General features: G+C 42.5%; 1 protein-coding gene across 2 annotated transcripts in view; it reads right to left on the bottom strand.

Annotated features, from left to right (window-relative positions):
• The window catches only part of LOC115123684 (serine/threonine-protein kinase PAK 5-like), a 156,198-nt gene that overhangs the window by 109,052 nt on the left and 20,322 nt on the right, over positions 1-26,824 (bottom strand). Inside the window, exon 1 of one of the 2 annotated variants that reach the window (XM_065026256.1) lies at positions 1-244. This exon is cut by the window's left edge and continues 230 nt beyond it. The exons of the other annotated variant lie outside the window; for it this stretch is intronic. The gene's annotated coding sequence lies outside the window, so the exon portion shown is untranslated. Of the gene's footprint in view, positions 245-26,824 lie in introns of those variants that run through there. 2 annotated transcript variants of the gene reach the window in all.

Below are 26,824 nucleotides of genomic sequence, written 5' to 3'. Positions count from 1 at the left end.
AACATGGTAGCAACACAACATGGCAGCAGCACAACATGGTAGCAGCGCTAACATGGCACAAACATTATTGGGCACAGCCAACAGCACAAAGGGCAAAAAGGTAGAGACAACAATACATCACGCAAAGCAGCCACAACTGTGTCCTTGATTGAGTCGTTGAATGAAGAGATTGAGATAAAACTGTCCAGTTTGAGTGTTTGTTGCAGCTTGTTCCAGTCACTAGCTGCAGCGAACTGAAAAGAGGAGCGACCCAAGGATGTGTGTGCTTAGGGGACTTGTAAAAGAATGTGACTGGGTGACTGGGTGTTGTATGTGGAGGATGAGGGCTGCAGTAGATATCGCAGATAAGGGGGAGTGAGGCCTAAGAGGGTTTTATAAATAAGCATCAACCAGTAGGTCTTGCGACGGATATACAGAGATGACCAGTTTACAGAGGAATATAGAGTGCAGTGATGTGTCCTATAAGGAGCATTTGTGGCAAATCTGATGGCCGAATGGTAAACAACATCTAGCCGCTCAAGAGCACCCTTACCTGTCGATCTATAAATTATGTCTTTACGTAATCTAGCATAGGTAGGATGGTCATCTGAATCAGGGAAAGAGGAGCGATTACGATAGAGGAAACCAAGTCCAGATTGAACTTTAGCCTGCAGCTTTGATATGTGCTGAGAGAAGGACAGTGTGCCGTCTAGCCATACTCCCAAGTACTTGTATGAGGTGACTACCTCAAGCTCTAAACCCTCAGAGGTAGTAATAACACCTGTGGGGAGAGGGGAATTCTGCTTACCAAAGCACATGACCTTTGTTTTGGAGGTGTTCAGAACAAGGTTAAGGGCAGAGAAAGCTTTGCTGTAGAGCGTTTAACACAAAATCTGGAGAGGGGCCAGCTGAGTATACAACTGTATCATCTGCATATAAATGGATGAGAGATTGTAGGGCCTAGGATCGAGCCTTGGGGTACTCCCTTGGTGACAGGCAGTGGCTGAGACAGCAGATGTTCTGACTTTATACACTGCACTCTTTGAGAGAGGTAGTTAGCAAACCAGGCCAAAGACGCCTCAGAGACACCAATAGTCCTTAGCCGGCCCACAAGAATGGAATGGTCTACCGTATAAAGATTTGGCCAAGTCAATAAAAATAGTAGCACAACATTGCTTAGAATCAAGGGCAATGGTGACATCATTCAGGACCTTTAAGGTTGCAGTGACACATCCATAACCTGAGCGGGAAACCAGATTGCATATCAGAGAGAATATTATAGACATCAAAAAAGCCAGTCAGTTGATTATTAACTAGTTTTTCTAACACTTTTGATAAACAGGGCAAAAGAGAAATAGGCCTATAACAGTTAGGATCAGCTTGATCTTCCACTGTAAATAATGGATATTTACTGCCTTCCAAGCAATGGGAACCTCCCCAGAGAGGAGAGACAGGTTAAATAGGTTAGCGATAGGTTAAATAGGTCAGAGATAGGTTTAATAGGTCAGAGACAGGTTAAATAGGTCAGCGATAGGTTAAATAGGTCAGAGATAGGTTTAATAGGTCAGAGACAGGTTAAATAGGTCAGAGATAGGTTTAATAGGTCAGAGACAGGTTAAATAGGTCAGAGATAGGTTTAATAGGTCAGAGACAGGTTAAATAGGTCAGAGATAGGTTTATTAGGTCAGAGATAGGTTTAATATGTCAGAGACAGGTTAAATAGGTCAGAGACAGGTTAAATAGGTCAGAGATAGGTTAAATAGGTCAGATACAGGTTAAATAGGTCAGAGACAGGTTAAATAGGTCAGAGATAGGTTTAATAGGTCAGAGACAGGTTAAATAGGTCAGAGATAGGTTAAATAGGTCAGAGACGGGTTAAATAGGTCAGAGATAGGTTTAATAGGTCAGAGACAGGTTAAATAGGTCAGAGACAGGTTAAATAGGTCAGAGATAGGTTTAATAGGTCAGAGATAGGCTTGGTGATGATATCGGCACCAACCTTAAAGAAGGGTCTAAACCATCTGACCCAGATGTTTTTTTGGGGTCAAGTTTAAGGAGCTCCTTTAGCACCTCGGACTCAGTGACTGCCTGCTAGATGCATTAGAAGGGATGGGATGAGAAAATGTTGGATGGGGAAGGAGTCATGGGTGAGTCATATAAGAATCCTGACTTAATGAAGTGGTGATTAAAGAGCTCAGCCATGTGCTTCTTGTCAGTAACAACCACATCATCAACATTAAGGGACATGGGCAGCTGTGAGGAGGAGGGTTTATTCTCCAGGTCTTTAACCGTTTTCCAGAACTTCTTGGGGTTAGACTGAAGAGATAGAACTGCTCCTTAACAAACACGCCCCCATAAAGAAAATGAGAATTAAAAACAGGTTCAGCACCTGGTTCGACCGTGACCTTGAAGAGTTACTCCACCCCAAAAATTGCATTTGGCGAAAGGCTCGACACGCGCATACTCAGGCTGACTGGCTCTCGTTCAGGCAAATAAGATATCCGCAAGGCCAAAGTGAGTTACTTTAACAATTCCACTGAAAATATCAACAAAGAAGTTCAAAGCATCTTCGATAGAGGGGATCAAGCTGATTCTATACCATTTTACATAGGCCAGTTCATGAAGGAACGCTTGCTCACTAAAGTTGTTTAGCAAGCGTCTATGACAAATCAGGACAGGTTGTTTCACTTAGCAGCCATTATGAACACAGGCTGTAAAACAGTGATCACTAAGGTCATTACAGAAAACACCAGACTGATACCTATCAGGATTAGTTGTGAGGATAACATTGAGGAGAATAGTTTTTTCTGGGTGTTTGGAGTCATACCTGGTGGGACTGGTAATAATCTGAGAAAGACTACGGGAGTCCCATTGCTTTAGGACTTGGTCAGGTGGTTTAAGCATGTCCCAGTTTAGGTCTCCTAGCAGGACAAATTCAGGCTTAGTGTAAGGGGCCAGGAGAGAGCTTAGGATACAGGCCGATGCTAATGGAGGACGATAGTACCCAGCAACAGTCAACAAAGAGCTATTTGAAAGTTTATTGCTTAAAACCAGCAAATCAAATTGTTTGGGGACAGACTTGGTGGAGACAACCGAGCACTGAAAGTGATCCTTGGTAAAGATTTCCACTCCCCCACCTTTAGAAGATCTGTCTTGCCGAAAAAGGTTATAACCAGAAAGGTTAACATCAGTGTTCAAAACACTCTTCCTTAACCATGTCTCAGTAATGACCAACACATCTGGATTGGAGCTGTGAACCCACACTTTCAATTGATACATTTTAGGTAATAAGCTTCTATTGTTAACGTGCATAAAACCCAGGCTTTTACGAGAGCAGAAATCAGTGAAGCAGATATTAGAGCACAAGTCAGAATTGGGGCTAGCAACAGTAGATGGGCCGGAGTGTACATGCACATTTCCAGATATCATCAGCAGTAATACAATCAAGGAATGGCAGAGGACAGGGAGAGTTCTTCAGTGTTGATTTATGACATTTGAATGTGCATTAGATGGCAACAAGATCATATTGTACAGCAATCATCAGGTAACATGAATACAAAGCCTGCGAGAGGTGGTTAGAATAGGATGGGAGGCCAAAGGTCAGTGTAACCAACGGAGAATCCCGAGTGTGGGAACAAACATAGTCTGTCCCACGGTTGGGTGAACAAGAAAGGACTTGTTCATCCCCCTTATAGACAACAATAAGCATGCAGGAGTCATGAGGCAAATAGCAAAATTGCCAAGAAAAAAAAATATATACATATAACGACTTGGGGCTAGCCATTGTAAGTTCAGAGTCACTCACCCCAACAGTGTGTGTGTGCTGGAGGCACACAAGTGAATGGATTTACAGCTTGCCTGCCTGCTCATTTGACCAATGTCGAATACATTTTGATTGACAACTAAGAGATATGCCAACAGTCATTCAAGTTTGAGTAAATTAGTAACTAGCTTAGTGAGTCACATGTCTTGGTAGCCATAGCCACCGAAGCTGAAAATAAAACTTTAAAAAGTCTGCCACTCACCCACTTGTCCAGGCAATAACGTTACACTTTCCAGCAGCTAGCTAGCTATAGTACAAGTTTCTATATCAGTTTAGGTTCTAGCTAGCTAAATTACTTAGTTATCAAGCCATATAGCTAGCTTGCTAAATAAGTAGGCCTACTGTACATAAATACATAACCTAGCTATAGACTTAGTCACGTAACGGGACTGCATAGCAAGATTGATTGTGTTGAGATTCCCAATCATTGCCCTTTTCATCCATTTTTGTCAACAATATTGTGCTGAAACAGTTCATCCCCTGAATGGCTGGAGTCAGCAGACAATGTACTAGCTGTGATTTCCAACCTGATAGTAATATTTATTACACTACACAGAGATGTATTGGTACATTTTATTAATCATGCACTGACTGTATCTATTTAATTCTGACAACAATGCCTTTTTAGTCAATATACAACCTATTTTTTTAAATCTCTTATGAAGTTGGTTCTGAAGCTGTGAATGTGATATCTTAGACTGACAATGTGACTATCTGTGTGTTTCATTTCTGCAAAGTATTTACAACAGTGTCAGTCCCACTTTTAGCCCGGAGACATTGCATAACTTAAAGCAGCGTTTCACTGGGTCAACTGCCTACATGGAGAGAGATGGGGGGAGAGAGAGGGGGAGAAAGAACTATGGAGAGATGGATAGAGGAAGAGAGAGGGGGAGAGCTCAGAAACGGATGAAGTGTAACCAATGAAAGACAGAGGAAGGGGGAACCTCTTCATAACGGAGCTGAGGTTCAAATATACTCCCACGGCTAGGCCATACTGAATGTCTAACAGTCATACAGAAATGGGCAATCGCTAGCAGATATTTATGACATGGCTGGCATGGTCTTGACAGGGCATCAATCTTTCACATCCCAACCAAGGTCCCTGACCACAGTGTCAGCCCGGCTGATGACAGAGTGATACCTCTGTGCGGTGGGCTAGGATGTAGGCCTTCAGTTTGGTCTCATCTGGGTATTAATCGTTAACACACACACACACACACACAGGTTATATAACAACACAGTAGTACAATATGAGTCATTTCCTAAAAACACACACCAGAGAAGGTACATACAACTACAGTAAAAAACATTTATCAGTCTCTCCCTTTCTCCCTATTATATATCCTCTTCCCACCATAGTGGTGTTTATCCTCTCTGCCTATTATATATCCTCTTCCCTCCATAGTGGTGTTTATCCTCTCTGCCTATTATATATCCTCTTCCCTCCATAGTGGTGTTTATCTTCTCTGCCTATTATATATCCTCTTCCCTCCATAGTGGTGTTTATCCTCTCTGCCTATTATATATCCTCTTCCCTCCATAGTGGTGTTTATCCTCTCTGCCTATTATATATCCTCTTCCCTCCATAGTGGTGTTTATCCTCTCTGCCTATTATATATCCTCTTCCCTCCATAGTGATGTTTATCCTCTCTCCCTATTATATATCCTCTTCCCTCCATAGTGGTGTTTATCCTCTCTGCCTATTATATATCCTCTTCCCTCCATAGTGGTGTTTATCCTCTCTGCCTATTATATATCCTCTTCCCTCCATAGTGGTGTTTATCCTCTCTGCCTATTATATATCCTCTTCCCTCCATAGTGGTGTTTATCCTCTCTGCCTATTATATATCCTCTTCCCACCATAGTGGTGTTTATCCTCTCTCCCTATTATATATCCTCTTCCCTCCATAGTGGTGTTTATCCTCTCTGCCTATTATATATCCTCTTCCTCCATAGTGGTGTTTATCCTCTCTGCCTATTATATATCCTCTTCCCTCCATAGTGGTGTTTATCCTCTCTCCCTATTATATATCCTCTTCCCTCCATAGTGGTGTTTATCCTCTCTGCCTATTATATATCCTCTTCCCTCCATAGTGGTGTTTATCCTCTCTGCCTATTATATATCCTCTTCCCTCCATAGTGGTGTTTATCCTCTCTGCCTATTATATATCCTCTTCCCTCCATAGTGGTGTTTATCCTCTCTGCCTATTATATATCCTCTTCCCTCCATAGTGGTGTTTATCCTCTCTGCCTATTATATATCCTCTTCCCTCCATAGTGGTGTTTATCCTCTTTGCCTATTATATATCCTCTTCCCTCCATAGTGGTGTTTATCCTCTCTGCCTATTATATATCCTCTTCCCTCCATAGTGGTGTTTATCCTCTCTGCCTATTATATATTCTCTTCCCTCCATAGTGGTGTTTATCCTCTCTGCCTATTATATATCCTCTTCCCTCCATAGTGGTGTTTATCCTCTCTGCCTATTATATATCCTCTTCCCTCCATAGTGGTGTTTATCCTCTTTGCCTATTATATATCCTCTTCCCACCATAGTGGTGCCTTTATCCTCCTCTAGCCTCCTCTCTGCCTATTATATATCCTCTTCCCTCCATAGTGGTGTTTATCCTCTCTGCCTATTATATATCCTCTTCCCTCCATAGTGGTGTTTATCCTCTCTGCCTATTATATATCCTCTTCCCTCCATAGTGGTGTTTATCCTCTCTGCCTATTATATATCCTCTTCCCTCCATAGTGGTGTTTATCCTCTTTGCCTATTATATATCCTCTTCCCTCCATAGTGGTGTTTATCCTTTCTCCCTATTATATATCCTCTTCCCTCCATAGTGGTGTTTATCCTTTCTCCCTATTATATATCCTCTTCCCTCCATAGTGGTGTTTATCCTCTCTGCCTATTATATATCCTCTTCCCTCCATAGTGGTGTTTATCCTCTCTGCCTATTATATATCCTCTTCCTCCATAGTGGTGTTTATCCTCTCTGCCTATTATATATCCTCTTCCCTCCATAGTGGTGTTTATCCTCTCTGCCTATTATATATCCTCTTCCCTCCATAGTGGTGTTTATCCTCTCTGCCTATTATATATCCTCTTCCCTCCATAGTGGTGTTTATCCTCTCTGCCTATTATATATCCTCTTCCCTCCATAGTGGTGTTTATCCTCTCTGCCTATTATATATCCTCTTCCCTCCATAGTGGTGTTTATCCTCTTTGCCTATTATATATCCTCTTCCCTCCATAGTGGTGTTTATCCTCTCTGCCTATTATATATCCTCTTCCCTCCATAGTGGTGTTTATCTTCTCTGCCTATTATATATCCTCTTCCCTCCATAGTGGTGTTTATCCTCTCTGCCTATTATATATCCTCTTCCCTCCATAGTGGTGTTTATCCTCTCTGCCTATTATATATCCTCTTCCCTCCATAGTGGTGTTTATCCTCTCTGCCTATTATATATCCTCTTCCCTCCATAGTGGTGTTTATCCTCTCTGCCTATTATATATCCTCTTCCCTCCATAGTGGTGTTTATCCTCTCTGCCTATTATATATCCTCTTCCCTCCATAGTGGTGTTTATCCTCTCTCCCTATTATATATCCTCTTCCCACCATAGTGGTGTTTATCCTCTCTGCCTATTATATATCCTCTTCCCTCCATAGTGGTGTTTATCCTCTCTGCCTATTACATATCCTCTTCCCTCCATAGTGGTGTTTATCCTCTCTGCCTATTATATATCCTCTTCCCTCCATAGTGGTGTTTATCCTCTCTGCCTATTATATATCCTCTTCCCTCCATAGTGGTGTTTATCCTCTCTCCCTATTATATATCCTCTTCCCTCCATAGTGGTGTTTATCCTCTTTGCCTATTATATATCCTCTTCCCTCCATAGTGGTGTTTATCCTCTCTGCCTATTATATATTCTCTTCCCACCATAGTGGTGTTTATCTTCTCTGCCTATTATATATCCTCTTCCCTCCATAGTGGTGTTTATCCTCTCTGCCTATTATATATCCTCTTCCCACCATAGTGGTGTTTATCCTCTCTGCCTATTATATATCCTCTTCCCTCCATAGTGGTGTTTATCCTCTCTGCCTATTATATATTCTCTTCCCACCATAGTGGTGTTTATCTTCTCTGCCTATTATATATCCTCTTCCCTCCATAGTGGTGTTTATCCTCTCTGCCTATTATATATCCTCTTCCCTCCATAGTGGTGTTTATCCTCTCTGCCTATTATATATTCTCTTCCCACCATAGTGATGTTTATCTTCTCTGCCTATTATATATCCTCTTCCCTCCATAGTGGTGTTTATCCTCTCTGCCTATTATATATTCTCTTCCCACCATAGTGGTGTTTATCTTCTCTGCCTATTATATATCCTCTTCCCTCCATAGTGGTGTTTATCCTCTCTGCCTATTATATATCCTCTTCCCTCCATAGTGGTGTTTATCCTCTCTGCCTATTATATATTCTCTTCCCTCCATAGTGGTGTTTATCCTCTCTGCCTATTATATATCCTCTTCCCTCCATAGTGGTGTTTATCCTCTCTGCCTCTCTTTCCACTTGACCAGGCTTCAGGCTTCAGCTCTTCTAGATGTAGCTTTACATCTGCTGACCTGTTTTCACTGAGCCTTCCCATCATGGCTCATAGGGGCTTGTAGAGGGTCATTGGTAGAGCACTAGTAACCAGACTGATGAGATAAGAGGACTTCTTTCAAACATACATCAGGAATAACATACATTTTGAAAGGGCATAGCGCAGTTCATTAGAGAAGCTCCCGTCAGCGGATCTGGGTGCAAACTCATACAGTTCACCCACTGATGGCTGTGATAAGGAAGTGGAGTGGGATTAGGTGTCTGTGTGTGTGTGTGTGTGTGTGTGTGTGTGTGTGTGTGTGTGTGTGTGTGTGTGTGTGTGTGTGTGTGTGTGTGTGTGTGTGTGTGTGTGTGTGTGTGTGTGTGTGTGTGTGTGTGTGTGTGTGTGTGTGTGTGTGTGTGTGTGTGTGTGTGTGTGTGACCCCCAGACAGGCTACACAGTCTCACTTTGGGCGAATTAGCAATGGCAGGCCTCTCTGCTCTCTCTTTCTATATCCCTTCTTCTCTCCTCTCCACTCTCTCCATCTCTCAGTTTCTTACCCAATACATCCTGCTAATTATACCATAATTTAATGACATCCAGTCTTCCCCATCTGCTTGCTAGCTCGCCTGAAGAGACAGTCGTCAGCTCGCGTTCTGCTCATAGCGCTTGGCCTACATCGCTCACACACATAAATAGACACATATCAAGCACAGACACACAGACACACACACATATACACATAACTGTAGATAGGGAGAAGATGAGATAAGAGCACTAACAGCGTAACAACATTGCTTGGCTGTAAACCATAAGAGCCACTGTATTTATCACTCCTAGAAACCATGACCTATTTACAAAACAGACACACACACACACACACACACACATTTGGGTCGGTCCACTTATGCAGATGGCTAAATGACTTGACAGCATGTTGTGACTTACACATGACGAAAGGGGAACTGAGGTAGGACAAAGGGATAATAGGAACACAGAGAAATAGGCTTCGCCGATACACAGTGAAATCATTCATAACTAGGGTTGCAAAATTCCATGAACTTTCAATAAATTCCCAGTTCCTGAAATGCTACAACCACTGCATGTTACCACACAAACACAGAGACTGCCTTTTTCAGGCCTGGGTTTGAATACTAATATTTTTGGCGTTTGCTTTAGCCTGCCTGGTGTTTCAGACAAGTGGAGTTTGCAGTTGTACGACTGTTCTAGTGGTCCCATTACACCAGGTAAACACAATCAAGCCCAGCTAAAGTTACTGGGTTAGTGTGGGTTTGCAACCAGGAAGTGTTCCTCAGTATCATAGTTATAGGTTATCCATGGAGAGAGTTCTGACTCTATGGAGAGGTCGGACTGAATTCCCTCTTCTTGCCAGATTTCTTTGCTTGACATGACTACACGACCGTGCGAGACTAATGTACTAACATGTGTAGAATATCAGTTTTGGTAGACAACATTTCCTACATCTCGATGTTGTGGGCTCCACAATTGTAGAAATGACTTAAGGCTTCTTGAGGCGGGTCGAAAAAGGATGCACCAGAAATATGCTTCCTGATCTGGCATGAAAAAGCATAATGATGATTATGTACTTACTTTCTTAAAACAATACAGCCTACTGTGAATTACAGCCTACTGTGTATTACAGTCTACTGTGTATTACAGTCTACTGTGTATTACAGCCTACTGTGTATTACAGTCTACTGTGTATTACAGTCTACTGTGTATTACAGCCTACTGTGTATTACAGCCTACTGTGTATTACAGCCTACTGTGTATTACAGTCTACTGTGTATTACAGCCTACTGTGTATTACAGTCTACTGTGTATTACAGCCTACTGTGTATTACAGCCTACTGTGTATTACAGCCTACTGTGTATTACAGCCTACTGTGTACTACAGTCTACTGTGTATTACAGCCTACTGTGTATTACAGCCTAGTGTGGGGCGGCAGGGTAGCCTAGTGGTTAGAGAGTTGGACTAGTAATTGAAAGGTTGCAAGTTCAAATCCCTGAGCTGACAAGGTACAAATCTGTCGTTCTGCCCCTGAACAGGCAGTTAACCCACTGTTCCTAGGCCGTCATTGAAAATAAGAATTTGTTCTTAACTGACTTGCCTAGTTAAATAAAGGTTAAATTTAAATTTAAAAAACAGCCTACTGTGTATTACAGCTACTGTGGATTACAGCCTACTGTGGATTACAGCCAAAGGATTACTGACTTTATCAAAAGGATTAACATTCCATATTTTTTTTAAATAGATTTAAATAACTCGGCCACTCAGGAACATTCACTGTCTTCTTGGTAAGCAACTCCAGTGTAGATCTGGCCTTGTGTTTTAGGTTATTGTCCTGCTGAAAGATGAATTCATCTCCATGTGTCTGGTGGAAAGCAGACTGAACCAGGTTTTCCTCTAGGATTTTACCTGTGTTTAATTCCATTTTCTTTTTTATCCTGAAAAACTCCCCAGTCCTTAATGATTACAAGCATACGTACAACATGATGCAGCCACCACTATGCTTGAAAATATGGAGAGTGGTACTCAGTAATGTGTTGTATTGGATTTACTCCAAATATAAGACTTTGTATTCAGGACAAAAAGTGAATTGCTTTGCCACGTTTTTTGCAGTATTAGTTTAGTGCCTTGTTACAAACAAGAAGTATGTTTTTAAATATTTGTATTCTGTACAGGCTTCCTTCTTTTCACTCTGTCAATTATGTTAGTATTGTGGAGTAACTAAAATGTTGTTGATCGATCCTCAGTTTTCTCCTATCACAGCCATTAAACTCTGTAACTGTTTTAAAGTCACCATTGGCCTCATGGTGAAATCCCTGAGCGGTTTCCTTCCTCTCCAGCAACTGAGTTAGGAAGGATACCTGTATCTTTGCATTGACTGGGTGTATTGATACACCATCCAAAATGTAATGAATAACTTTATCATGTTCAAAGGGATATTCAATAGTCTGCTTTTTAAAATATTTACCCAACTACCAATAGGTGCCCTTCTTTGCGAGGCATTGGAAAACATCCCTGGTCTTTGTGGTTGAATCCACTTTGATATTATGTGAGAGAGAGAGAGAATTACATTTGAAATGTCTTAATTATTTTGGAACATTTGTCAGTGTAATGTTTACTGTTCATTCGTTATTGTTTATTTCACTTTTGTTTATTATCTATTTCACTTGCTTTGGCAATGTAAATATATGTTTCCCATGCCAATAAAGCCCTTTAAATTTAATAGAGAGAGAGAGAGAGAGAGAGAGCACGGGAGAGCGGGAGAGCAGGGGAGATAGAGCTATGAACGATCTGAGAGACAAGGCAAGAAGGGCATTCTATGCCATCAAAAGGAACATAAAATTGAACATACCAATTAGGATCTGGCTAAAAATACTTGAATCAGTCATAGAGCCCATTGCCCTTTATGGTTGTGAGGTCTGGGGTCCGCTCACCAACCAAGACTTCACAAAATGGGACAAACACCATATTGCTCTGCATGCAGAATTCTGCAAAAAATATCCTCTGTGTATAATGTAAAACACCAAATAATGCATGCAGAGCAGAATTAGGCCGATACCCGCTAATTATCAAAATCCAGAAAAGAGCCGTTAAATTCTACAACCACCTAAAAGGAAACGATTCCCAAACCTTCCATAATGAAGCCATCACCTACAGAGAGATTAACCTAGAGAAGAGTCCCCTAAGCAAGCTGGTCCTGGGGCTCTGTTCACAAACACAAACACACCCCACAGAGCCCCAGGACAGCAGCACAATTAGACCCAACCAAATCATGAGAAAACAAAAAGACACATTGGAAAGAATTAACAAAAAAACAGAGCAAACTAGAATGCTATTTGGCCCTAAACAGAGAGTACACAGTGGCAGAATACCTGACCACTGTGACTGACCCAAAATTAAGGAAAGCTTTGACTATGTACAGACTCAGTGAGCATAGCCTTGATATTGAGAAAGGCCACCATAGGCAGACATGGCTCTCAAGAGAAGACAGGCTATGTGCTCACTGCCCACAAAATGAGGTGGAAACTGAGCTGCACTTCCTAACCTCCTGCCCAACCTATGACCATATTAGAGACACATATTTCCCTCAGATTACACAGATCCACAAAGAATTCGAAAACAAATCCAATTTTGATAAACTCCCATATCTACTGGGTGAAATTCCACAGTGTGCCATCACAGCAGCAAGATGTGTGACCTGTTGCCACAAGAAAAGGGCAACCAGTGAAGAACAAACACCATTGTATATACAACCCATATTTATGATTATTTATTTTCCCTTGTGTATTTGAACCATTTGTACAATGTTACAACACTGCCAAAGCAAGTGAGGTAGATAATATACAAAAGTGAAATAAACAATAAATATGAACAGTAAACATTACACATACAGAAGTTTCAAAACAATAAAGACATTACAAATGTCATATTATATATATATATGACATTTGTAATGTCTTTACTGTTTTGAAATATATATATATAATATGACATTTGTAATGTCTTTATTGTTTTGAAACTTCTGTATGTGTAATGTTTACTGTTCATTTTTATTGTTTATTTCACTTTTGTACATTATCTACCTCACTTGCTTTGGCAATGTTAACACATGTTTCCCATGCCAATAAAGCCCCTTGAATTGAATTGAATTGAGAGAGGGTGGGAGCAAGAGGGAGAGAGGGGGGGAAGGAGAGAGTGAGAGGGGGAGATGAGAGAGGGGAGAGCAGGAGAAAGAGAGAGGGGGAGGAGAAAGGGGGGCTTGGAGCCTCAGTGATGTGTAGATGGAGCAACTTACACAACTTTTCATTTATTAAGGAGCACAAGACATAATAGGGGGAGTAGGGGGGGGGGATCAGCATCTAGTGGCAACATCTCCCTACTCCCAGTGGGCTAGAAGCCAGCATGTAATACCTGAAATAGGGACATCATCAACTAGGGACACCAGGTCTGACTCTAGAGGACTGGCGCCACAGGGAACCTGGCATGATTTGTGGCATGGCTGTCCCATCCCCATCCATCCCTTCCCACCAGACAGCCATGGCAATAAAAACACGCTACTTGTTAGCACTGCATTTACAGCGCTAATCTAATCATCAATATGTTTGGCCTTTGGCAAATAGCTGCAACGTAAATTCTAACACACTGGCCTGTGGCTGTGGGTTCATGACTTGCTTTACACGTGCATCGGTTAGTCCAATCACATTGCAAAGCAGAAAAAAACAAGGAAGGGAAGTACTGCTAAGGTACATAATAGTAGGTTTTAGTAGACAGAAGCTGCTAAGGTACATAATAGTAGGTTTTAGTAGACAGAAGCTGCTAAGGTACACAATAGCAGGTTTTAGTAGACAGAAGCTGCTAAGGTACATAATAGTAGGTTTTAGTAGACAGAAGCTGCTAAGGTACATAATAGTAGGTTTTAGTAGACAGAAGCTGCTAAGGTACATAATAGTAGGTTTTAGTAGACAGAAGCTGCTAAGGTACATAATAGTAGGTTTTAGTAGACAGAAGCTGCTAAGGTACATAATAGTAGGTTTTAGTAGACAGAAGCTGCTAAGGTACATAATAGTAGGTTTTAGTAGACAGAAGTTGCTAAGGTACATAATAGTAGGTTTTAGTAGACAGAAGCTGCTAAGGTACATAATAGTAGGTTTTAGTAGACAGAAGCTGCTAAGGTACATAATAGTAGGTTTTAGTAGACAGAAGCTGCTAAGGTACATAATAGTAGGTTTTAGTAGACAGAAGCTGCTAAGGTACATAATAGTAGGTTTTAGTAGACAGAAGCTGCTAAGGTACATAATAGTAGGTTTTAGTAGACAGAAGCTGCTAATGTACATAATAGTAGGTTTTAGTAGACAGAAGCTGCTAAGGTACATAATAGTAGGTTTTAGAAGACAGAAGCTGCTAATGTACATAATAGTAGGTTTTAGTAGACAGAAGCTGCTAAGGTACATAATAGTAGGTTTTAGTAGACAGAAGCTGCTAAGGTACATCATAGTAGGTTTTGGTAGACAGAAGCTGCTAAGGTACATAATAGTAGGTTTTAGTAGACAGAAGCTGCTAAGGTACATAATAGTAGGTTTTAGTAGACAGAAGCTGCTAAGGTACATAATAGTAGGTTTTAGTAGACAGAAGCTGCTAATGTACATAATAGTAGGTTTTAGTAGACAGAAGCTGCTAAGGTACATAATAGTAGGTTTTAGTAGACAGAAGCTGCTAAGGTACATCATAGTAGGTTTTGGTAGACAGAAGCTGCTAAGGTACATAATAGTAGGTTTTAGTAGACAGAAGCTGCTAAGGTACATAATAGTAGGTTTTAGTAGACAGAAGCTGCTAAGGTACATAATAGTAGGTTATGGTAGACAGAAGCTGCTAAGGTACATAATAGTAGGTTTTAGTAGACAGAAGCTGCTAAGGTACATCATAGTAGGTTTTAGTAGACAGAAGCTGCTAAGGTACATCATAGTAGGTTTTGGTAGACAGAAGCTGCTAAGGTACATAATAGTAGGTTTTAGTAGACAGAAGCTGCTAAGGTACATAATAGTAGGTTTTAGTAGACAGAAGCTGCTAAGGTACATAATAGTAGGTTTTAGTAGACAGAAGCTGCTAATGTACATAATAGTAGGTTTTAGTAGACAGAAGCTGCTAAGGTACATAATAGTAGGTTTTAGTAGACAGAAGCTGCTAAGGTACATCATAGTAGGTTTTGGTAGACAGAAGCTGCTAAGGTACATAATAGTAGGTTTTAGTAGACAGAAGCTGCTAAGGTACATAATAGTAGGTTTTAGTAGACAGAAGCTGCTAAGGTACATAATAGTAGGTTTTAGTAGACAGAAGCTGCTAAGGTACATAATAGTAGGTTTTAGTAGACAGAAGCTGCTAAGGTACATAATAGTAGGTTTAGTAGACAGAAGCTGCTAAGGTACATAATAGTAGGTTTTAGTAGACAGAAGCTGCTAAGGTACATAATAGTAGGTTTTAGTAGACAGAAGCTGCTAAGGTACATAATAGTAGGTTTTGGTAGACAGAAGCTGCTAAGGTACATAATAGTAGGTTTTAGTAGACAGAAGCTGATAAGGTACATAATAGTAGGTTTTAGTAGACAGAAGCTGCTAAGGTACATAATAGTAGGTTTTGGTAAAAGGGGTAAATTGGTTATCAAAAATAAATATAATGAATTGAAATGCCTTTATTTGTAATGCATGTCCTCTCTCTCCTCTCCCTGGTCTCTCTCTCCTCTCCCTGCTCTCTCCTGTGCGTGCTCTGACAGTATGAAATATAATGCATCCTCTTCATCAGTTTTAAAACTACGACGGGCTTCGGCTGCATGGCCTTGACAGCAGTCTCATTATATACAAAAGCGGGATAAAGTAACACATACACTAAAAACTCCTTATAAAGACTCCCTCTAAAGAAAGTCTCCTTATAAAGATTCCTTATAAAGACTCCTTCTAAAGACTAATTATAAAGACTCCTTCTAAAGACTCATTCTAACGACTCCCTCTAAAGACTCCCTCTAAAGTATCATTATAAAGACTCCTTCTAACAACTCCCTCTAAAGACTCCCTCTAAAGACTCCCTCTAAAGACTCCCTCTAAAGTATCATTATAAAGACTCCCTCTAAAGACTCCCTCTAAAGCCTCCTTCTAAAGACTCCTTCTAAAGACTCCTTCTAAAGACTCATTATAAAGACTCATTATAAAGACTCCCTCTAAAGACTCCCTCTAAAGTCTCATTATAAAGACTCATTATAAAGACTCCCTCTAAAGACTCCCTCTAAACAAAGTCTCCTTATAAAGACTTCTTCTAAAGACTCATTATAAAGACTCCCTCTAAAGACTCCCTCTAAAGTCTCATTATAAAGACATCCTCTAAAGACTCCTTCTAAAGACTCCCTCTAAAGACTCCCTCTAAACAAAGTCTCCTTATAAAGACATCCTCTAAAGACTCCTTCTAAAGACTCATTATAAAGACTCCCATTAAATACTCCCTCTAAGGACTCCCTCTAAGGACTCCCTCTAATGACTCCCTCTAAAGACTCCCTCTAAGGACTCCCTCTAATGACTCCCTCTAAGGACTCCCTCTAAGGACTCCCTCTAAAGACTCCCTCTAAGGACTCCCTCTAAGGACTCCCTCTAAGGACTCCCTCTAATGACTCCCTCTAAAGACTCCCTCAAAGGACTCCCTCTAAGGACTCCCTCTAAGGACTCCCTCTGAAGACTCCCTCTAAAGACTCCCTCTAAAGTCTCATTATAAAGACTCCCTCTAAAGACTCCCTCTAAACAAAGTCTCCTTATAAAGACTCCCTCTAAAGACTCCCTCTAAAGACTCCTTCTAACAACTCCTTCTAAAGACTCCTTCTAAAGACTCATTATAAAGACTCCCATTAAATACTCCCTCTAAGGACTCCCTCTAAGGACTCCCTCTAAGGACTCCCTCTAAGGACTCCCTCTAATGACTCCCTCTAAGGACTCCCTCTAATGACTCCCTCTAAGGACTCCCTCTAAGGACTCCCTCTAAGGACTCCCTCTAAAGACTCCCTCTAAAGTCTCATTATAAAGACTCACTCTAAAGACTCCCTCTAAACAAAGTCTCCTTATAAAGACTCCTGCTAAAGACTCCATCTAAAGACTCCCTCTAAAGACTCATTACAAAGACTCCCTCTAAAGACTCCCTCTAAAGTCTCATTATAAAGACTCCCTCTAAAGACTCCTTCTAAAGACTCATTATAAAGACTCCCTCTAAAGACTCATTATAAAGACTCCCTCTAAAGACTCCCTCTAAACAAAGTCTCCTTATAAAGACTCCTTCTAAAGACTCATTATAAAGACTCCCTCTAAAGACTCCCTCTAAAGTCTCATTACAAAGACTCCTTCTAAAGACTCCCTCTAAAGACTCCCTCTAAAGTCTCATTATAAAGACTCCCTCTAAAGACTCCCTCTAAACAAAGTCTCCTTATAAAGACTCCCTCTAAAGACTCCCTCTAAAAACTCCTTCTAAAGACTCATTCTAAAAAATCATTCTAAAGACTCCCTTTAAAGACTCCCTCTAAGGACTCCCTCTAAGGACTCCCTCTAAAGACTCCCTCTAAAGACTCCCTCTAAGGACTCCCTCTAATGACTCCCTCTAAGGACTCCCTCTAAGGACTCCCTCTAAGGACTCCCTCTAATGACTCCCTCTAAGGACTCCCTCTAAGGACTCCCTCTAAAGACTCCCTCTAAGGACTCCCTCTAAAGACTCCCTCTAAGGACTCCCTCTAAAGACTCCCTCTAAAGACTCCCTTTAAAGACTCCCTCTAAGGACTCCCTCTAAGGACTCCCTCTAAAGACTCCCTCTAAGGACTCCCTCTAAAGACTCCCTCTAAAGACTCCCTCTAAAGACTTCCTTTAAAGACTCCCTCTAAGGACTCCCTCTAAGGACTCCCTCTAAAGACTCCCTTTAAAGACTCCCTCTAAAGACTCCCTCTAAGGATTCCCTCTAAAGACTCAGCTTGCCTCCTTTGTATTACTTTCCTGTCATTTAATGCCTGTGTATCATAGAGAGCACAGCTGTGTCATGGGATGCTTTAATCTATTCAGTCAGCGTATCAGTACTCTCAGCCATACACCGCGTCATTAGAGGCCTGCCAGTGTGTGGGTGCATTTCTGAGCTGCTCAGAATAAACTGAATGACGGGCTCGCCAGCACAGTAATGGGGCTTGTTTTGCAAAATCGACTGGTTTGCTTGTACATGCATCTCTAGAGAACCAGGGTGTTTACCTGTGTGTGTGCTAGATAAATAAATACGTAAACTACACACACAAACGCACACACAAACACACACAAAGACATCACATCACTATGTGATGGTTAGGAGGACAGACCGCCCCTACATTTAGGCCGTACTGGGCTCCTGTAACTGATGAAGAGGATGCATTATATTTCATACTGTCAGAGCACGCACGGGAGAGAGCAGGGAGAGGAGAGAGAGACCAGGGAGAGGAGAGAGAGGAAAGAGAGAGCAGGGAGAGGAGAGAGAGACCAGGGAGAGGAGAGAGAGGAAAGAGAGAGCAGGAAGAGGAGAGAGAGGAGAGAGAGTAGAGAGAGCAGAGAGAGGAGAGAGAGGAGAGAGAGAGCAGAGAGAGGAGAGTGAGCAGGGAGAGGAGAGAGGAGAGAGAGCAGGGAGAGGAGAGGAGAGAGAGGAGAGAGTGAGCAGAGAGAGGAGAGAGAGGCCAGGGAGATGAGAGAGAGAGAGAAGGGAGAGGAGAGAGGGATCAGGTAGAGGAAAGAGAGGAGAGAGAGAGAGCAGGGAGAGGAGAGGGGAGAGAGGAGCAGAGAAGAGAGAGAGAGAGCAGAGAGAGCAGGGAGAGGAGAGAGGGAGAGGAGAGGAGAGAGAGTGAGCAGAGAGAGGAGAGAGAGGGAGATGAGAGAGAGAGGAGAGAGCAGGGGAGAGGAGAGAGAGGAGAGAGAGAGAGCAGGGAGAGGAGAGAGAGGAGAGTGAGCAGAGAGAGGAGAGAGAGGAGGGAGAGGAGAGAGGAGAGAGAGGGAGTGAGAGAGAGAGAGAGAGAGGAGAGAGAGCAGAGAGAGGAGAGAGAGGAGAGAGAGGCCAGGGAGAGGAGAGAGAGAGAGCAGGGAGAGGAGAGAGGGATCAGGTAGAGGAAAGAGAGGAGAAAGAGAGCAGGGAGAGGAGAGAGGAGAGAGAGCAGTGAGAGGATAGAGAGAGCAGGGAGAGGAGAGAGAGGAGAGAGAGAGCAGAGAGAGGAAAGAGAGAGCAGGGAGAGGAGAGAGGGATCGGGTAGAGGAAAGAGAGGAGAAAGCGAGCAGGGAGAGGAGAGAGAGAGCAGGGAGAGGAGAGAGAGCAGGGAGAGGAGAGAGAGGAGAGAGAGAGCAGAGAGAGGAGAGAGAGGAAAGAGAGAGCAGGGAGAGGAGAGAGGGATCAGGTAGAGGAAAGAGAGGAGAGAGAGAGCAGAGAGAGGAGAGAGAGGAAAGAGAGAGCAGGGAGAGGAGAGAGGGATCAGGTAGAGGAAAGAGAGGAGAGAGAGAGCAGAGAGAGGAGAGAGAGGAAAGAGAGAGCAGGGAGAGGACAGAGGGATCAGGTAGAGGAAAGAGAGGAGAGAGAGAGCAGAGAGAGAGGAGAGAGAGGAAAGAGAGTGCAGGGAAAGGAGAGAGAGAGAGAGAGGAGAGAAAGCAAGGAGAAGAGAGCAAGAGGAAAATAGGGAGCATGGAGAGGAGAGAGAGGAGAGAGAGAGCAGGGAGAGGAGAGAGGAAAGAGGAGAGAGTGAGCAGAGAGGAGAGAGAGCAGAGAGAGGAGAGAGAGGAGAGAGAGCAGGAAGAGGAGAGAGTTAGCAGAGAGAGAGAGAGCAGGGAGAGGAGAGAGAAAGCAGGGAGAGGAGAGAGAGAGAGCAGGGAGAGGAGAGAGAGAGCAGGGAGAGGAGAGAGAGAAAGCAGGGAGAGGAGAGAGAGGAAAGTGTTATAGAGGAAGAGTTCCTTGGTCTCAATGATGTGTCATTGGTATGCTAACAAATGCAAGTCATCCTATCTTCATGCCTGGAGTCCAGACATACATGAAGTCATAACCTTCAGCTAACCTAAGCTACTGTAATCCTAAGTAGGACCCCATAAACCAGCAGTACCCTCCAAGCTCGTCATCAAGCTCGAGACCCTGGGTCTCGACCCCGCCCTGTGCAACTGGGTACTGGACTTCCTGACGGGCCGCCCACAGGTGGTGAGGGTAGGCAACAACATCTCCTCCCCGCTGATCCTCAACACGGGGGCCCCACAAGGGTGCGTTCTGAGCCCTCTCCTGTACTCCCTGTTCACCCACGACTGCGTGGCCATGCACGCCTCTAACTCAATCATCAAGTTTGCGGACGACACAACAGTGGTAGGCTTGATTACCAACAACGACGAGACGGCCTACAGGGAGGAGGTGAGGGCCCTCGGAGTGTGGTGTCAGGAAAATAACCTCACACTCAACGTCAACAAAACTAAGGAGATGATTGTGGACTTCAGGAAACAGCAGAGGGAACACCCCCCTATCCACATCGATGGATCAGTAGTGGAGAGGGTAGCAAGTTTTAAGTTCCTCGGCATACACATCACAGACAAACTGAATTGGTCCACTCACACTGACAGCGTCGTGAAGAAGGCGCAGCAGCGCCTCTTCAACCTCAGGAGGCTGAAGAAATTCGGCTTGTCACCAAAAGCACTCACAAACTTCTACAGATGCACAATCGAGAGCATCCTGGCGGGCTGTATCACCGCCTGGTACGGCAACTGCTCCGCCCTCAACCGTAAGGCTCTCCAGAGGGTAGTGAGGTCTGCACAACGCATCACCGGGGGCAAACTACCTGCCCTCCAGGACACCTACACCACCCGATGTTACAGGAAGGCCATAAAGATCATCAAGGACATCAACCACCCGAACCACTGCCTGTTCACCCCGCTATCATCCAGAAGGCGAGGTCAGTACAGGTGCATCAAAGCTGGGACCGAGAGACTGAAAACAGCTTCTATCTCAAGGCCATCAGACTGTTAAACAGCAATCACTAACATTGAGTGGCTGCTGCCAACACACTGTCATTGACACTGACCCAACTCCAGCCACTTTAATAATGGGAATTGATGGGAAATGATGTAAATATATCACTAGCCACTTTAAACAATGCTACCTTATATAATGTTACTTACCCTACATTATTCATCTCATATGCATATGTATATACTGTACTCTAGATCATCGACTGCATTCTTATGTCACTAGCCACTTTAACTATGCCACTTTGTTTACTTTGTCTACATACTCATCTCATATGTATATACTGTACTCGATACCATCTACTGTATGCTGCTCTGTACCATCACTCATTCATATATCCTTATGTACATATTCCTTATCCCCTTACACTGTGTATAAGACAGTAGTTTTGGAATTGTTAGTTAGATTACTTGTTGGTTATCACTGCATTGTCGGAACTAGAAGCACAAGCATTTCGCTACACTCGCATTAACATCTGCTAACCATGTGTATGTGACAAATAAAATTTGATTTGATTTGATTTGATTTGACTGTATGGCACAGCTAGCACTTAAACACTGATGTCCCCATAAATCACTAGTGACTAATCCTAAGTAGGACCCCATAAACCAGCAGTCTACAAATCTTAGGATATGATCTGAGACCAGATAGAGAACCAAACCTTTCTCATAAGCAGGAGATCCCAACACCATACCACAAATCTAGAACCAAGACATCAACCAATAACAGATCCCAAACCTAGAACCAAGACATCAGCCACTAATAGAACCCAAACCTAGAACCAAGACATCCTCCAACAACAACCCCAAACCTAGAACCAAGACATCAGCCAACAACAACCCCAAACCTAGAATCAAGACATCAGCCAACAACAACCCCAAACACAATCAAGACATCAGCCAACAACAATACTGGACTAGACCTGCAAAAAGGTTCCAAAGGGGTTCTTCGGCTGTCCCCATAGGGTAACTATTTTTGGTTCCAGGTAAAAACCCCTTTGGGTTCCATGTAGAACCCTATGTGGAAAGGGTTATTCATGGGACACAAAATGTTTCTACCTAGAACCAAAGATGGTTGTTCAAATGGTTCTCCTATGGGGACAGACGCAGAACCCTGTTAGGATCTAGATAGCACCTTTATTTCTCAGTGTTCAGTATATTCTCAATCTACAGCAAGCTCTCTTTAAGGTTGACATGAGAAAAATCTTTAGGATTTTCATGCTGTCTCCTGATGTCAGGGTCAGTTTGCTAAAGCTGGTCTAATCTCTGTGAATTGTTGTCAACAAAACAGACAATCTTTGTTAACAATTGCACAACAGCTGATATTTTAACAACATCCCTACTTTGCTGGTGATTACATGCCCTGTGGTGGATGATGATGATTGCATAATGATTCTAGAATAGAATATATTCTACTCTATTCAGAGTCAGAATGAAGATCCTGTTGAAAATACCATATCAAATGTTAAAGATAGAGTAGAGTGACTGACTCAATGTATGTATCATTGTATAACCTACCACATCCACCCAGAAAGTCATCCATTCCATTCAGTATAATTAGCTTAACATACTGAAGGCTATCTGTCTTGAGTCACGCTGACCAGATGGATTCGACTAATGAATGACTCAAATATAAGTGGAATTCCAGGCTCTTGCATATGTCGGACAATAGCCTACACAGTGCGCCAACTAGCCAACTAGCCAAAATGTTGAGATGCTGCCAATGTTTGGGATGCCGTGGCTTTCTTTGAAGCCTAGGGTGTGTTCGTAAATTCACTCTGGCCATCTACTCCGATTTCAGAGCCCTCTCGTCTGAGTGTGCCAGAGTGCAGAATAATTGATGAATTTACAATCGCTCAACACCCATTGAACTTGGCCAGTGTCAGTAAACGTCGACAAAAAATCTTCATTAAATTGTTGCCAGCTGTACAGTTACAGTCACCAACGCTCTGGATAAAATGAAAACTGCCTAACCAGCTCTGATAGGGTGAATAAAATGGTCAGAGTGAGGTGTTCTCTAATTTATGTCTGGAAATAGCTAGCAAGCTAGCCAACGTTAGCTAGTTAGCTTGGGTGCTTGACTGCCGTTGTGATGTCTGAACGCTCTGATCAATCCTACTCCTCGGCCAGAGCGTCCAGTTTGCGCTTGGAACTATCTGAGAGCGAACCGCTCTGAATTTACAAACTTGTAGCTAATGTGGCACTCCAGAGTGAATTTACTAACGTCCAGCTAATGTGGCACTCCAGAGTGAATTTACTAACGTCCAGCTAATGTGGCACTCCAGAGTGAATTTACTAACGTCCAGCTAATGTGGCACTCCAGAGTGAATTTACAAACGTCCAGCTAATGTGGCACTCCAGAGTGAATTTACTAACGTCCAGCTAATGTGGCACTCCAGAGTGAATTTACTAACGTCCAGCTAATGTGGCACTCCAGAGTGAATTTACTAACGTCCAGCTAATGTGGCACTCCAGAGTGAATTTACAAACGTCCAGCTAATGTGGCACTCCAGAGTGAATTTACTAACGTCCAGCTAATGTGGCACTCCAGAGTGAATTTACTAACGTCCAGCTAATGTGGCACTCCAGAGTGAATTTACTAACGTCCAGCTAATGTGGCACTCCAGAGTGAATTTACTAACGTCCAGCTAATGTGGCACTCCAGAGTGAATTTACAAACGTCCAGCTAATGTGGCACTCCAGAGTGAATTTACTAACGTCCAGCTAATGTGGCACTCCAGAGTGAATTTACAAACGTCCAGCTAATGTGGCACTCCAGAGTGAATTTACTAACGTCCAGCTAATGTGGCACTCCAGAGTGAATTTACTAACGTCCAGCTAATGTGGCACTCCAGAGTGAATTTACTAAAGTCCAGCTAATGTGGCACTCCAGAGTGAATTTACAAACGTCCAGCTAATGTGGCACTCCAGAGTGAATTTACTAACGTCCAGCTAATGTGGCACTCCAGAGTGAATTTACTAACGTCCAGCTAATGTGGCACTCCAGAGTGAATTTACTAACGTCCAGCTAATGTGGCACTCCAGAGTGAATTTACTAACGTCCAGCTAATGTGGCACTCCAGAGTGAATTTACTAACGTCCAGCTAATGTGGCACTTCAGAGTGAATTTACTAACGTCCAGCTAATGTGGCACTCCAGAGTGAATTTACTAACGTCCAGCTAATGTGGCACTCCAGAGTGAATTTACTAACGTCCAGCTAATGTGGCACTCCAGAGTGAATTTACAAACTTGTAGCTAATGTGGCACTTCAGAGTGAATTTACTAACGTCCAGCTAATGTGGCACTTCAGAGTGAATTTACTAACGTCCAGCTAATGTGGCACTTCAGAGTGAATTTACAAACTTGTAGCTAATGTGGCACTCCAGAGTGAATTTACTAACGTCCAGCTAATGTGGCACTCCAGAGTGAATTTACAAACTTGTAGCTAATGTGGCACTCCAGAGTGAATTTACTAACGTCCAGCTAATGTGGCACTCCAGAGTGAATTTACAAACGTCCAGCTAATGTGGCACTCCAGAGTGAATTTACTAACGTCCAGCTAATGTGGCACTCCAGAGTGAATTTACTAACGTCCAGCTAATGTGGCACTCCAGAGTGAATTTACTAACGTCCAGCTAATGTGGCACTCCAGAGTGAATTTACTAACGTCCAGCTAATGTGGCACTCCAGAGTGAATTTACTAACGTCCAGCTAATGTGGCACTTCAGAGTGAATTTACAAACGTCCAGCTAATGTGGCACTCCAGAGTGAATTTACAAACGTCCAGCTAATGTGGCACTCCAGAGTGAATTTACAAAGGCACCCTAAGTGTTCCTGTAACATTAGCACCAACCTGATGTTTGCTAAAGAGGATGAGTACAGTTATCAGTGGGGTCAGGGTAAGGGATGTGGTTGGCTTTAAATACTACGATCACATCCGGGGTCATGGTTAAGGTCAACGTTCCCTACTTATTGGTCTATATTGGCCTATTTCTTCTATTTCTTCAATATACTTTATTTCACAATTATTTTTAATACATTTTGGGGAACTAGTCCATACAATGCGAGATGGAATATAGAATGTTTGTTCAAACTTAATAGCTTTGAGTTTGCATTGATAATCTTACTAGGGCCAAAGTTTGTAATACGATCTACTTGAATAAAAACATACTGTGCAGTAGCTACCCACTGGGCACAGACATCAGCTCAACATCTAGTTTTGATTTACATTTGGTTGAGTTGTCAACGAACGTGAATTCAACGTGAAATCCCACCCCAAAAAATCATTGGATTTGGGTTGAAAGTTCAGTGAAAAAAATACCAAATTCCCTTATGTTGATGACTTTCTGCAAATCTAATCAGTTTTCCACGTTGATTCAACATCATCGCATAGATTTATTTGGTTTACATAACCAGTGGGTAACGGCTGCGACAGCTCTGGATAGTGTGACAGGGAATCTCAACCCTGCTCGTTCACGTGTTCAACTTAATGTCACGTTCGTTATAAGGATCGGACCAAGGCGCAGCGTCGTATGCGTACATTCTTATTTATTTATTTAAAGAATGAACACGGAACAAAATAACAAAATAACAAAGCGCGAAGCTAAACAAACGAGTGCTGACAGGCAACTACACATAGACAAGATCCCACAAACACCAAAGGGAAATGGCTGCCTAAATATGATCCCCAATCAGAGACAATGATAAACTGCTGTCTCTGATTGGGAACCATATCAGGCCAACATAGAATACAAAAACCCCTCGACCTACAAAACCCTAGACATACAAAAAACCCTAGATATACAAAAACCCTAGACAATCCAAAACTAGCGTACCCACCCTAGTCACACCATGACCTAAACAAAATATAAAGAAAACAGAGATATCTCAGGACAAGGCGTGACACTGAAACACAGCAACGTACAGTATATGCAGTTTCTAAATGGTACAGACGATATAAATGAAAACACCTGTCCGTCTTCAGAGCTTACCCTGCTATGCTCAGACAGGATACACTGTGTTAAACACGTAGGCTTAGACAAGAGACAGAGTGTAAGACAGTATATAGCCTGCATTACCAATGCACTACCTGGTTGATCTGGCAAAACATGATCTGAACTTCTGTTCCATTAGTATGGTCTACAACACACCGTGCATATCCAGTGTTCCCCCTAGGACTGTTTTCAACAGTGGTGCTAAAGTTAGGGGGGGTTGCAAATGTTGCTGTTTTAAAGCTAATTCCCTGCAATTCTACACATTTTGCCTGTGGGGAGAGAGAATCTGAAGTTTTAAAGCTAATGCCCTGCAATTTTATGCATTTTTCCATGGCTTAGGCCTTGTTCTTATGCGATCTGAGTGACTCAAACATTATAACAAAATCAATGTGGGCCCAATGCCATTTTTTACATTTCAGAATCTCCCTGACTTGCTCGTTTTTTATTTTATGGATTGTTAGTTCTCAAAGATGACCTCGTTAAAAAAATAGATAGTTTCATTATCTTTTCTACATACTTTATATATTTTGTTTCTTTTGCGGCCACGATGCGCCGCTGCTAAATGCATATAGCGGAAACACTGATATTAAACAACAACATCCCACTGTATTAAACTAGACTAGTTGATAATTCCCTTCGTGATTACGTAGTCATTAAACATCAATGGAGAGAGAGAGGGAGAGGGAGAGAAAGAGAGAGGGGAGGGGGAGAGAGGGGGAGAGGGGGGGACAGAGGGGGGACAGAGGGGGGGAGAGAGGGAGGGGAGAAGTATGTGTTCTGTGGAATATCAATATCTCCATAATGGAATGCTAAATATTACTGCTATTCATGCAGGATGGTGTTTGCAGCAGCAGTAATAGCTTGTTAAGAAGTCTATAGTACCAGTTGCATGCC

This window comes from Oncorhynchus nerka, linkage group LG13 (assembly GCF_034236695.1).
Source record: "Oncorhynchus nerka isolate Pitt River linkage group LG13, Oner_Uvic_2.0, whole genome shotgun sequence".
In the NCBI taxonomy this organism is placed as follows: Eukaryota; Metazoa; Chordata; class Actinopteri; order Salmoniformes; family Salmonidae; genus Oncorhynchus; species Oncorhynchus nerka.
Note: the sequence above shows the minus strand (reverse complement) of the source record. Positions and strands in the feature narration are given on the sequence as shown.